The 14,619-nt window shown below is 36.6% G+C and overlaps 1 pseudogene; it reads right to left on the bottom strand.

The window, feature by feature from the left end:
• Positions 1-725: 725 nt before the first annotated feature.
• Positions 726-7,271, bottom strand: LOC125601130 (annotated as a pseudogene).
• Positions 7,272-14,619: the final 7,348 nt, after the last annotated feature.

Below are 14,619 nucleotides of genomic sequence, written 5' to 3'. Positions count from 1 at the left end.
AATTATTCATCTTTATCAATACAGATTACCGTTAATCATGCAAAGAAAACAATGTCTTGCTATGGCGACTTTATTTAATCGTGTAGAAACTTGAATGTCAGAATGGGGGTTAAGACATCTGTTTAACAACAAACTATCAAGTTTAAAGCCAACCGGCAACATAGTAGCAAGAATAAATATATAGCTATAATATATAGCAACGAGATAAATACAAACTGTTTCATTGCTTACTAGTGACAGTTTCGAGGACTGGTTTTCACTTTTCTGTACCTTTTCTGGCTATAAAATTTAACTATAAAATGTATAGCAATGGTTAAGTGAGATATTTGTAGTACCCGTCTCATTTTCTCTCTAGAACGGTGTACTACACTAAAGCTATAATAATTTAATACTGATTTCAACAAAATATTCACGTTTTTGTTTGAAAAGGGAAAAAATGCAATCTTGACCGAAAAGGGAAAAAGTGATTTTTTTGTTAGTTTTTTTAAATCATTTTTGATGCTTTTATTTTGATAATGATTTACTTTGATTGCTTTCAACTTTGTTGTTGTGGAGATAAATATGAAAATAAATTTAAATATTACAGATTGGATTTATAAGCCCATTCCAACTTTTATATAACAAAAACCGCAAATATAACTTCATATCTTGTGCTATAAAGAGTTCTTATTCAGTTTGATAATTAATCAAACCCTTATTATTTTCCGATACAAAGTTTATGCATATCACTCTTTATTAAATAGCAGCGTCGAGGGACAAATTACAGGATCAAATGGCCGTTGGTTGTAACAATCAAGATTATCTCCGGGGTCAGCTCCTAAGATTTCACAGTACCTCCTATAAAACCCAATCCTATCAGCAACTCTTGCGTCATAGCCATGTCCACACTCTATTCTACCGTTGAAGATATTCGATATCACACCGTAACCCGTAATCTCCCGGCCGCAATGTCTGCCGTTGAAGGCCTCCATAAATTTATCAACACGCCGTGGCTCCACGATTTTGGAGGCACAGGTTTCATCCAGAATAAAATCGCGACTTTGAAAGCTATCACTGGGTCGTTAGAGACAAGGTCAGGGTTGTTGAGTAAGTCGGCGTTAAGGGCTTGTCCATACGATCCGTACTCGTGGTTCCCCTTCAGCAGCACCGGTCCTCTTCCGTAGTAGCGCTTGCCAGGTACGCACGGCCACGTGTCACTCGGTGAACAGTAGTCTGAAGGAGGATTCAACTCTTCCTTGTAACAGTAACCCCACGTGTATATCGAAGTGTTTTTTGGATGACCAGTGGATCATAGGAAGTCTGACCAAAGAAAGCGGCGAGTTCTTTCTTCCTCGCGGCAGTGTCTCTGCCTCTGGCGAAGCTGGTGAAAAATAAGCCGCGGTGATAAAGGCTTCGTAAGCGTAGAAAACTGTTAGAAATTGAAGAACATAGCGAAGAACAAGAAAGAGATGTTTAATCTAGAAAGTAGAGAGAGAGATAGAGTAAATAAGGAGAATCTTATTTGCTTGATTGATTTGCTTATGGGAACATCCCATATATATAGGGGTTACAAGTATGGTAAATGGTAGATGAAATATGATAAACTAATAATCCATTGTCTTGAGACTTTAACCCACCATACATGCTTGTCCCTTGTAGTGGCATCTCCATTGTCTTGAGACCTTAACCCACCATGCATGCTTGTCCCTTGTAGTGGCATCTCCATTGTCTTGAGACCTTAACCAACCATGCATGCTTGTCCCTTGTAGTTGTATCTCCATTGTCTTGAGACCTTAACCAACCATCTTGTTTCTTATTGCTTCATCTTCACACTCCCCCTCAAGCTTGACCATAGGGACTGGTCAAACTTGGAAACCATGAAGCATTCCCTCATTAAAACCTTTAGCTTGGAAAAACCTCATGGGATAAAAACCAAGCCAAGGAAAAAGAGTAGAACACTTCATGGATAAGAGGATTAGTGTGATGAAAAATCTACGAGTCCTAACTTGGAATGTATGAACTCGCAAACCTTGGTGCTTGCAGCCTTGGTAAAGATGTCAGCTAGTTGATCCTCACTTCTTGTGTAGCAGGGTAAGATGATCCTTTGTTCCACTGCTTGCCTAACTTTATGACAATCCACCTCAATGTGTTTAGTCCTCTCATGGAACACACTGTTGGAAGCTATGTGTATTGCTGCTTGATTATCACAATGCATGGTGATTGGAGTTGATGTCTCTATACCCAAGTCTCGAAGTAGGTTTCTAATCCAAATCAACTCACTAGTGAGCTTCCTCATTGCCCTATATTCAGCTTCAGCACTTGAGCATGACACTATCTTCTGTTTCTTGCTCTTCCAAGTGACAAGATTGCCTCCAATAAATGTACAATAGCCGGTAGTGGATCTCCTATCCACTGTGTCTCCTGCCCAATCAGCATCACAATACCCAACTATCTCTGTATTTTTGTTGCATCCCATCCACACTCCTTGCCCTGGCGCCTCTCTTAGGTATCTTAGGATCCTTTCAACCATGTTCCAATGGTGTATCTTGGGAGCTTGCATATTCTGGCTTACTTGGTTAACTGCAAAGCATACATCAGGCCTGGTGATGGTGAGGTATATCAGCTTTCCTACAATTCTTCTATAGTGTTTAACGTCAATATAGGGCTTGTCTTCAATCTCCCCCTCACGCAGCACCTTATACCCATCTTCTAGTGGAGTCTTGGCTACTTTCGCTCCAAGATTTCCTGCCTCATTCAAAAGATCAAGTGTGTACTTCCTTTGAGATAAGAAAAGCCCCTCTTTAGAGCGGCATATTTCTATCCCTAGAAAGTACTTTAGCTCACCCAAATCTTTAATATCAAAAGTAGACTTAAGAAAGACTTTGGTTGAGATAATACCTTTCTTGTCACTTCCTGTGATGATAATATCATCTACATAAATAAGAATCACCACAATTCCTTGCTTGCTTGTGAGTGTGAAGAGTGTATGATCAGCTTCTGACTTTACAAACCCTCTTCCATTGAGAGTTGTACTCAGTTTGTGGTACCAAGCCCTTGGTGACTGTTTTAACCCATATATTGCTTTCTTCAACCTTAGGACATTCCCTGGCTTGACCATGTCTTCCATACCCGGAGGTGGCCTCATGTAAACCTCATCCTCCAGCTCTCCTTGAAGAAAAGCATTCTTGACATCCATCTGCCATAAATCCCATTCCAAGTTCATTGCCAATGAGAGTAGAATTCTTATGGTGTGGAGTTTAGCTACTGGTGCAAATGTATCCAAATAGTCTTCTCCATAGACTTGGGTGTATCCTCTTGCAACTAGCCTTGTTTTCTTTCTTTCTGGTTTCCCATTGGCAAGGTACTTGATGGTGAAGAGTAGACGGCTTGTAACAGCTTTCTTTCCTTTGGGAGCTCAGTTTCATACCAAGTATCATTCTTGATCATGGCACCAACTTCATCCCCAACTGACGCTCTCCACTCTTCATGCTTCATGGCTTCTTCATAAGTCTTTGGTACATACTCTTGATCTAGGTTGCTGATGAAGACTACATGCTCTTCAGATAGTCTCGCAAAAGAACATGTTGCTTGGATAGGATGAGCTACTGCATTGTTGTTGAAGTATACTTTGGTGTCCATCCACTGAGATGGTTTCTTCACCCTTGTACTCCTCCTTAATGGTTGAACTTCTTGTTGCATTCCATCTTGATCATTAACAACTTCTTCTTGGATAGCTTCTTCTTGGATAGCTTCCTCGTGGATAGCTTCGTCATGGATATCTTCTTCAGGGATAGCTTCCTCATGGATAACTTGCAAATTAGGTTGGTTTCCCCCCTCTGATCAGGATGGACTGCTTCTTCAATTGATGTAGCTTCATCCACAACTGGAGGTATATGTGAAGTGCTCGGTACGCCACTTGTTTGAGGCTGGCTGATGCCTAGGTTTTCCAGAATGATTCTCAAGTTGTTTGCCCTATCTGGAGATTCTTGTGAGAGATCCTGAAGGCTTTCCCAACTCTTCTCATCATAGTATCCCTTTGATTCCACAAACTTAACATCCCTTGAGACCATAACTCTTCTTGATTCAGGTATGTAGCACTTGTACCCCTTCTGCGCATGAGTATATCCTATGAACATGCCTTTGACACTCTTGGCTTCAAGCTTTTTCTCTGTTCCCCTGGTATCAAGACATAGCACACACACCGAAAAAAACGCAAGTGATCAATTGGAGGTTTTATTTTGTTTAATACCTGAAAGGGAGAGATATTGGAGGACTTTGGTGGGGATCCTATTGATCAAATAACATGCTGAGACCACAGCATCTCCCCAGAACCTCTTTGGAACATTGGTATGGAACATCATGCTCCTTGCAACCTCCATAAGATGGCGATTCTTCCTTTCAGCAACTCCATTTGTTGTGGTGTGTATGGGCAACTTGTTTGATGGATTATGCCATGTTTTGCTAAGTGATGTTTGAAAGCAGTGCTTGTATATTCTCCGCCATTATCAGACCTAAAAATTTTGATCTTGGAATTGAAATGGTTAGATACATAGTTTTGGAAGTTAATAAAAACTTCTAAAACTCTATCTTTAGTTTGAATCAAGGTGAGCCATGTATATTTTGATTTTTCATCTATGAATGTAACAAAATATTTATGGTTCTCCCTAGACATACAAGGTGCTGTCCAAACATCAGAGTGCACAAGATCAAAGCAATTTTCATAAATAGTCTTAGAATTAGGGAAAACAGATCTCTGATGTTTACTAAGAATACAAGCCTCACAACTTCCACTCTTTAAAGATAGATTAGGTAACATCAGTCCTAAGGCACGATAATGAGGATGACCTAATCTAGCATGCCATAAAACATCACTAGCTAACACAGAAGCAGAATTGAAAGCACAAGATAAATTTGAAAGCTTGGTGTTTCAAGCAAGTAAAGCTCTCCCTTGCTCACACCCTTTCCCAGCATCTTCCTGGTCTTAATATCCTGAAAGCACACATCATTAGGACTGAAAATAACATTGCAATTTAGATCATTGGTTGCTCTCTTAACAGATAATAAGTTGGATGTGAAAGTAGGCATATAAAAAGCTTGAGACTCCTTATCAAACAGTTTCAAGTTTCCTACTCCTTCAATTGGAATTCTATCACCATTAGCAATCACTACACTCCCTAGAGCAGGTTTAACATCACTAATCAGTCTAGCATCCCTAATCATATGATGAGAAGCTCCCGAATCGATGATCAAAGGTCTAGTAGTATGTGAAGCACTGTGAATAGAATTTAAAGCATTGACACTGATGTTACCAGAGTTTGCATTGATAGCCTTGATAAGGGCTTCAATGTCTGACTTGCGGATGAAGGCATCATCAGGGGATGACTGGGACATGGCATGGGATGTTGATCCACCAGTGTGGGTGGTTGAGATCATAGCTCTTCCATCTTCTCCTATGCGCATGGAGCCTGGTACTGTGGTTTCATGAGCTCTTGCTTCATGTGCTTTGGCCTGGTTGTATCTGTTGGTTGAAGCAGGTCTGAGGTGAGGATGGAGGATCCAACAATTGGTTTTGGAGTGGCCTAGATTCTTGCAGTGCTCACAAGTCACAGACTTGTCTCCTCCTCTTCTTGGTTTGAAGTGTGCTTTGTTGACTGAAGCACTCTCCATCTTCTCAGCTTTGTTTGCCATAGACAGTTCCCCTTTTCCACCAAAGAGACCATCTGAGCCTAGCTCCTTCCGAAGTTGAGCACACACATCATCATAGCTTGGAAGCTCTTTAGCTCTCAATATGTGTTTAAGTACATCATTGAAGCTTGGGTTGAGTGTGAGAAGCAATCCAAAGACCTTGTCTTGCTCACGCCTCTCTTCTAGTGTACTAGGATCAGTGGTACTTGGTCTCAGCATCTCAAGTTCAGACCACAGCTGGCTGTACTCCCAAGGTGCTTGGTGAAGTCCATCTCCTCTTGCTGTAAGTTGTTGATTGCCCTCTTAACCTCAAAAATTCTGGTGAGGTTTGAAGTGTTGCCATATACCTTGTGTAAGGTATCCCATAGCTTCTTTGCAGTCTCACAATGTGAGTAAGACTCCATGATAGGAGTATCAAGTGAGCCTTGCAAGATAGACAGCACCATGAGATCCTCCTGACCCCATTTGCCTTCATCTACCACTACAACCTCCTTGCCATCTTCTCCTTGGGTGATTTGTCTTGGGGTCTCACTTGTGGTGATGTGCTCCCATAGACCTCTTCCTCCAAGAGCTGTCCTGGTCAATCTCGACCAGGTAATGTAGTTAGGACCTTTAGGATGACTGGAATCCTAACTAGCTTGTGCTGCTCCATCTTTGCTTGCTATTGTCCAGCGGGTAAAAAATAAAAAATTCGCCAAGAAGAAATTTGAATTTCTGAGGCTAGGCAAGAGAGAAAACAAGGGAAGCCAAGATGTGTTCTCTAGAAATGAAGAAAGTAAACCAAACAAGTGAAAGAGTAAGGTGAATAGAGTAAATTTGCGGAAGCAGTTTGGTGTTCAAGAGCTTGGATGCTCTGATACCATGTTAGAAATTGAAGAACATAGTGAAGAACAAGAGAGAGAGAGATGTTTAATCTAGAAAGTAGAGAGAGAGATAGAGTAAATAAGGAGAATCTTATTTGCTTGATTGATTTGCTTATGGGAACATCCCATATATATAGGGGTTACAAGTATGGCAAATGGTAGATGAAATATGATAAACTAATAATCCATTGTCTTGAGACTTTAACCCACCATACATGCTTGTCCCTTGTAGTGGCATCTCCATTGTCTTGAGACCTTAACCCACCATGCATGCTTGTCCCTTGTAGTGGCATCTCCATTGTCTTGAGACCTTAACCAACCATGCATGCTTGTCCCTTGTAGTGGTATCTCCATTGTCTTGAGACCTTAACCAACCATCTTGTTTCTTATTGCTTCATCTTCACAGAAACCTCTAGCGGGACAAGCGCGCGGGGTCGTCCTATGTTTAAGCATGTCATCGAACTGAGATCTTGTAATGATATCAGTAAGACCGCCGGTGGGATCAGGAGGAGGATGTGGACCAGGAGGAGGAGGAAGAAGGAGGAGGATGACCATCAGGAGTGCACTGGCTTTGGCAGCCAGGCCGCTTACAGTAGTTCGGTGTCACCGCACCATCCGAACGGGCTGCAGCATAGATTGTTGGGGCAGAGAGCACCTCCCGCTTGTTGACCACATTCCTCGGCCGAGGAAAATGATAAAAGAAACGACAAGATGAGTTAAGAGAAGTGGTAGTAAAGTGTTCATTTTGCTCTGGTTTGATGTTTTCTTACTGAGCAATAGTGGATATATAGAATACACTATGAAGTATACAATCATATGTTAAATTTAATCACACAATTTTGTATTTTTCATAGTTTTGATATGTGATCGTGGAGTATGGTGGGTTCGCGATCAACTTTTTAACAAAATAAAATAAGAAATGGAGATCTCGAGAATGGATTATTATAAAGGTAGCGAAATTGGGGAAAACTCCCATTTAATTTTATAATAATAACTCAAGACCAAATTATACACATGTTTTATTCATTATTATAATGAGTTATGTTTTATAATTGAGTTATTAACATGCACTTTTCATGTTTTTATTAGGGTTTTAGTAATTTAAACCTCCAACTATTATTAGATCAGATAGAAAACTTCCAAATACATTTTTATGTTTAAACCTTCAACTATTAAACCGTTAATGTCGTTAACCTTCCGTTAACAAAATCGTTTTTCCTTAGCAGAGATCAGTTAAAATGAAACGCGGCGTTTCATATAATCAGAAAAACGACAAGAGATGCTTATAATTGACTTATATTTTAGTGATTTAAACCTCCAACTATTTTTAAATCGGATAGAAAACCCTCAACTATAATTTTATGTTTTTAAACCCTCAACTATTAAATCTTTAATGGCTTTACCTCCGTAAATAATTTTTTTTTTCTTAACAATGATCCGTTAAATTGAAACGCAATGTTTCATTTAATCACATAAAATGTCACAAAAATTTTTAAACCCCTTTAATCAATGGGCATGAACAATCACAATTCATCCCCAAAAAAAATAATAAGGTTATTCTTCATTTTCAAGAACCATTAAAAATGAACTAAGTAAAAAACTCAGTTATTTCTAATTTTAGTTTTTGCTTTTCTGCTCATTTATTTATCAAAAAGATGTATTTTAGATTGTTAATTAACTTAGGTTATTCATTTCTTCACACTCAAAATTTTACCTAGAATTCACCTTTTTGATAAATTCTAGATAAAATTTCGAGCGTGAAGAAATGTATAGGCTAGGTTAAACATTACAAAATTCAGATTTTTGATAAATAAATAAATAAACATGAGAAAAATAATGTTAGAAACAAATAAAGTTTTTGATTTATCTCAACTTTTAAATAGTATTCTTCTTCCTTTTTCTAACCTTATTTTTAAAAGTTGAGATAAATCAAAAAACTTTATTTGTTTCTAACCTTATTTCTTCTCATGTTATTTATTTATTATAAAAATGTGAATTTTGTAATGATTCCTAGCCAATACATCTCTTCACATTTGAAAATTTATCTAGAATTTATCAAAAATATGATTTATAGGTAAATTTTGAGTGTAAAGAGATGGATAACCTAAGTTAATTAACAATCCAAAAATTCATCTTTTTGATAAATAAATGAATAGAAAAGTAAAAACTAAGATTAAAAATAACTGATTTTTTTACTTATTTCATTTTCGATGGTTCTTGAAAATGAAGAAGAACCATTTTTTTGGGGTGAATTGTGATCGTCATGCCCATTGATAAAAGGGGTTTAAAGCATTTTGTGACATCTGTGATTAAATGAAAAAACACTGCGTTTCGATTTAACGGTTCACTGTTCAGAAAAAAAAAACATTTTTACGGAGGGTTAAAAAGCCATTAAAGATTTAATAGTTGAGGGTTTTAAAAACATAAAATTATAGTTGGGGGGTTTTCCATCCGATTTAAAAATAGTTGGAGGTTTAAATCACTAAAATATAAGTTAGTTATAAGCATCTCTTGTCGTTTTCTGATTATATGAAACACCGCGTTTCATTTTAACGGATCTCTGTTAAGGAAAAACGATTTTGTTAACGGAAGGTTAACGACATTAACGGTTTAATAGTTAAAGGTTTAAAATCATAAAAATATAGTTGGAGGTTTTCTATCCGATCTAAAATAGTTGGAGGCTTAAATTACTAAAAACCCTATTACAACTTAAGTCAGTTTCAGCTATTGAAGTACTTTTTTGTAACTAAAACTAAACAGCTGTTAACTAAATTAATTTATGTGACTTAGATGGTCCCACATTTGGCAACTTGCATTATCTCTCCTTTTTCTATCTGATTATCATCTCGTTGTTTCTTTTTTCTTTGAGAAAATTTTTGGTTTCTTCCTTTTTTTATTCCGTAAATCACATTCTTTTCTGCAAATCATTCATTTTTATCATCATAATTTCATTTTTCTTTATTTTCTTTGTCACTAACTAACTTTCTTTTATTGCAGATCTACAAATCTAAAAAAGCAATGCAAACTTATTTGCTTTCTCTCTTTTCGTTGCACAGATATGTGATGAAGCGGAGATACATCGGATACATCGAATCTTCTTTATCATCACCATCAGATCACCTTCTCGAAGCTGCAAGGATAGTCGTGACCGGTTCGATCTTCTCCGACGCTGCTCTCCTTCGTTGCGAAAGCTTGATGAGCAACAATGGCCATTTTTTGTTTTATTTCACATCTGGTCCCTTGGCTTTTTAGTATATTCATTTCTGTCCCACAAGTTTCTCATTTGCAAATATATCCCTTTCAAATTGACTCTTCACTTTTTAATTGTACAGACCAGACCTTTCATGATTACACGAACATATCCTTGAACTTCTGCAAGTTTTTTATTCAGCTTTTAACTTTGCAAATTGCAGAAATAACCTCTTAAATTAGTGTACACTACCATATTTTTGTACACATGTACACTACCATATTTGTAGTACACATACATCACCAACCTTCAATGTATACATGTACACTAACGAATGTACACAATTTTACAATATGTTGGACATCTAACATGTATCTCAAACATATGTGTACGTGTAACAATCTGATAAAATATAATATGTATATTGTACACGTTAGGTCTTGCCGATAGTCAAAAACATATGTGTACATGTAAATTCTTTTGAAAGTATATAGGTTAACATACAAACACCTTAGATGTGTTTTAAAAAGAATGAAAGCTTTGCAAGACTTAGCTTTCAGTGGATAACCATGTGTGCCTGTGAAATATTTTTCGTAAATCTTGTCCCATCTATTTGTTTAAATATGAGAGCATTATTCCATGTAGAAAGATTATTGTTTTCTGTACAATGTAATTTTGTACACCCCATGTCGTGTACACGTGTGTACATAGAAGGTGATTGGAAATATGTGGTGTCATTATACACATATAGATGGATTGGCTATTGCTTACTCAAAATGCCAAAATAAATAACAAAATAGATAAATCAAAATAGAGATAATGTATATGACAGTTGATGTATATATACTTCGAAGAGATGCTTATGATACCCGCAAGGAGCAAGACCGCACAATTTTTCTGATGCATTCTAGACAGATCACAAAGCACAATGACTTTTAACATGTTCCCATAAACCATTGATGTTGCTCGATCTATATTTTCGTCGGATCTCGTTAACGACGATGGCGAGCCGACAACAAGGGAGCAGAGACACAACGGTGAGGCTTAAGTCCGATGACGACAAAGGCTGAAAGCACGAACCGAGATGGAACAGTCATGGGCTTGATACGTGGATAAGACGATGTTGACGACACGCGACGAAGAGCAGCGACCACCGGTGGAGGAGACCTAACATCGACGGCATCTTATTTCTAAGTCGAAAGTACATGTCTTGAAACTTGTAGATCCAGATGAGTAATGTTATGCCATGGTAAGAGTGTATACATATTGCTACAATTACACTTCAAAGAAGAATAATTTGTACATCTTAAAGCCAAATAACGGTACACATTTTGAATCATGTCATATATTACTCCAATCTTATATATATATGAGATGTGATTCATTTTAATTTGGTTGTTGCGGGAGATGAGAAGATTATAGACTAGTAAAAGTACAAATCTCATTTAAATTTTCCACATGTAATGTTTAGTACTACATATGTGTACATTGCTTTACATATCCACATGTACAAAAGAGTGTGCGAACTGGATGTACATCGGTTTACATATCCACATGTACAAAAGGGTGTTCAGCCTTTCTTCCTTACATATTGTCCACCCTCAAGAATTCTTCATGGGAAGATAAAACAAAAAAATGTGTATAAACTGGCTGAACATGTGTAAAAAGATAATCCATGTTCGAAATTGCGCTAGGCGTAACGCGTGCGGCTGATTTGGGCTAGCGCCTAATTGATTAATCGGAAATTACACGGGGATTAATCGAGGATTAGTTTTAGAACTATTTTCATATATTTAGGAATATAGACAATTGTGTGGCATATTCTTCCACATTATTACGCATGGGTGCAATGGCGGAGAGTCTTTTTCTTTCTTTTGAGGCGACTTGTTCAAAACGCAGCCAGCGCGCTGTTTAAATTTTTTTCTATTTAGAGTTAAATGAAGGGTAAAAAGGACATAACGTACGTTGTCTTCTCCAGCTGCAAAGTCTGTAACCCTAATCTCAGCCGTCAGCCATTTTTAGACCATTTATTTCACTCTTTCTTACATTTTCTTTTGATATTTTACACTTTAATAATGTAAAGCTAACATATTTACACTTGATTTCAATCGTATAACAAGGAAATATGAAGTTATTTTAGTTATTATTTTCCGATTTTTACCCTAATACATTGAAATCGCGGCGGCGTCATCCCGCCGACCGATTTTCCGGTGCGTATACAGTGTCGGCGGCCGCGTCTTAGAACCTGGAAGATAATTGAATTAAATTTTCTGCTATTGCAAATGTGTGGGACGTGTCAACAAACAAATAAACACATTCTAGCTTTATATCATAACTCATAACGTAATTACATGAAATAACACTGATTATATGACAAAACAACATTGATTATATCAAAGGAGCTAAAATGAAATTTTGAAATTTTGGAGACTAAATGAAGAGCAATCTTCACATTTAAAGAGTATCGAGGTCAAAATCAAAATGAAGCAAAAGTTGAGGGACCATACATGCAAAAATGTCAAAATGATGCAAAAGTGAGGTATACATCACCGTTACAGCACCATCAAAAATGTACTTTGACATCTCTCAAAAGATAGACAAAATAATGTAAATAATAAATAAATATAATTTTTTGGAAATATAAACTGAAACAGCAAATTTATTTTATAAAAAAGATGCAAAGCTTAGGAGGGAAAAAAACTATAAGAGGAGTACATGAACCCACTTTATTGTCGTTGTGGTCAAATCCCGTTAGAAAAAAAAATATATTAAATATAATAAATATATTGTCTTTAACTACAAGTTCATTTAGTTAGTTTTTAGGTGGAAAGTGGGTTTAATTAGTAAAAACTACCCTAGTAGCATAAACTGCTCTACAGTGTAATAGAAAATTGAAAAATGTCTTTGAGTGTAATTGTTTCTTTATAATTATGGTATGACTTATTCTTGATTAACTCCTAGACCAACCAATAGGATTGTGTTATTTCATATTTGATGTATTTTATAAAAGGAAACAAATTATTGTCAAGTTATATTATTTTTAAAATAAAAAGATAAAACGAAATAAATAAAAAAATAGTAGTAATTACAAAAAAAAAAAATTTAACGCCGTCAGAAAAAAAACTAACCCTAAATCCTAAAACCTAAACTCTTGGGTAAACTCTAAACCATTGGATAAATCCCAAACTCTAAATAAAAAACGCTAAACACTAAAACACTCAAGGGTTTAAGATTTAGGGTTTAGGGTTTTAAATTTAGTGTTTTTTGATTTAGAATTTATGATTTATCCAAGAGTTTAAGGTTTACCCAAGGGTTTAAGATTTCAGATTTAGTGTTTAATTATGGATTAGGATTTAGTGTTTTGTTGGCGGTTTTAAAATTTTTTTAAATTTTTTTTTTTTGTAACTACTATTTCTTTTTTACCTTTTTATTTTAAAAACATAATATAAATCGACAATATTTTGTTTCCTTTCTAAAAGATATCGAATTTGAAATAATGAAATTTTTTTGGTTGGTATTGGTAATCTCGACCAAACCTACGTGAAAATTATGTATATTATTATGTACATTAGTTTGCTACGTGCATGCGACTACTGTACATAATATAATCTATCTCTCCATATAATACACAATAAGTATTTCGACTTGATCTTATCTCGATCCATGTGGGCTGCGTGTAGTCTCTTTAAAGGGATAACAGAGTATTTATTTGGACAATAGTAGAGATTCAGACTTTGTACCTAGCTAAGAGTGATTAACCATGAACACCCATTTTTTTTTTTTGGGTAGGAGGAAGGAGGCATGAGTCTCCTACTTTTTATTCAAAACTTAAACAAATTACAAGCAAATTTACCGAAGTCTAGATACCTCATGAAAGTCTTCCAAACAAAACAGAAACAACACTCTCTAGAACAACCTCAAAGAAATGTAAACCAAAGGTAGAGAAAACGCATAGTTAGCTGATCCATTTGCTAGATGATTAGTCTTCCTATACACGTGAGAATTTTTGATTGACCAGTCTCTTGATATGAAGCCATAGCACAGACGTACTAGGAACGACAGAGGATTAGAATCATGGATCCCTGTCTTGAGAAAACCCGTAACACTCTCTGAATCAACTTCCACCCCCAATCTACGAATACCACGATCCCATGCTATACACAGTCCATAGTATACTCCCCACGACTCCGCCAAAGCGGCTGAACAAATACAATGTTAAGTGCAAAACCTCCCTACCATGGACACCCATCTTAATGAATATTTAAATAATAAAGTACCATTAAGAACTTTTGTTAAGAGATAATTATTTTTAGTGCTCTAGTGCAAGAACTCAATAAGAGTTCTAAAAAAGTTTATAAAATATTTATCTCATCTTTCTACTTCGTTTAGTAAGTTCACTCTGTTGTCTTCTTTCTTATGTGATTCCCGAACATTAGACACAACAACAACAACTACCGCTACACTTGCACTAATCACTCAGTTGATGTCATAACCTTTCAACACCAGCTGCGGCAAATGACACATACTGTGATACCCCGATCGTAGATGACCGGAAATGACACGGGTCGATGTTCCGCGATGATCGATCCAAGGATCTCAGAATACTTTCGATCACCTTAGACCAAACAACCAAAGACACCAACGCTCCTATTGAATATCACTCCAGGCTTTTCAACCCGAAAAAGCAAATCCGATAGTTAGTTCGTCCGGACACTGGACTAATATCATATGGAACCTGTACTAAAAATATTCTTTATATATCATTTAAAAGCATCTTACAAAATTTGTTATAAAAATAACCTCGCGTTTGCGGTCAACAAATCTATACATAGAATATTCAAAACGCCTTGCAAGGATAGAAAACTAGCTGGCTAATGCGTTCCTTTCCGTCATACTAGAGTA

The sequence above is a fragment of the Brassica napus genome, unplaced genomic scaffold, assembly GCF_020379485.1.
Source record: "Brassica napus cultivar Da-Ae unplaced genomic scaffold, Da-Ae ScsIHWf_2451;HRSCAF=3164, whole genome shotgun sequence".
NCBI lineage: Eukaryota > Viridiplantae > Streptophyta > Magnoliopsida > Brassicales > Brassicaceae > Brassica > Brassica napus.
Note: the sequence above shows the minus strand (reverse complement) of the source record. Positions and strands in the feature narration are given on the sequence as shown.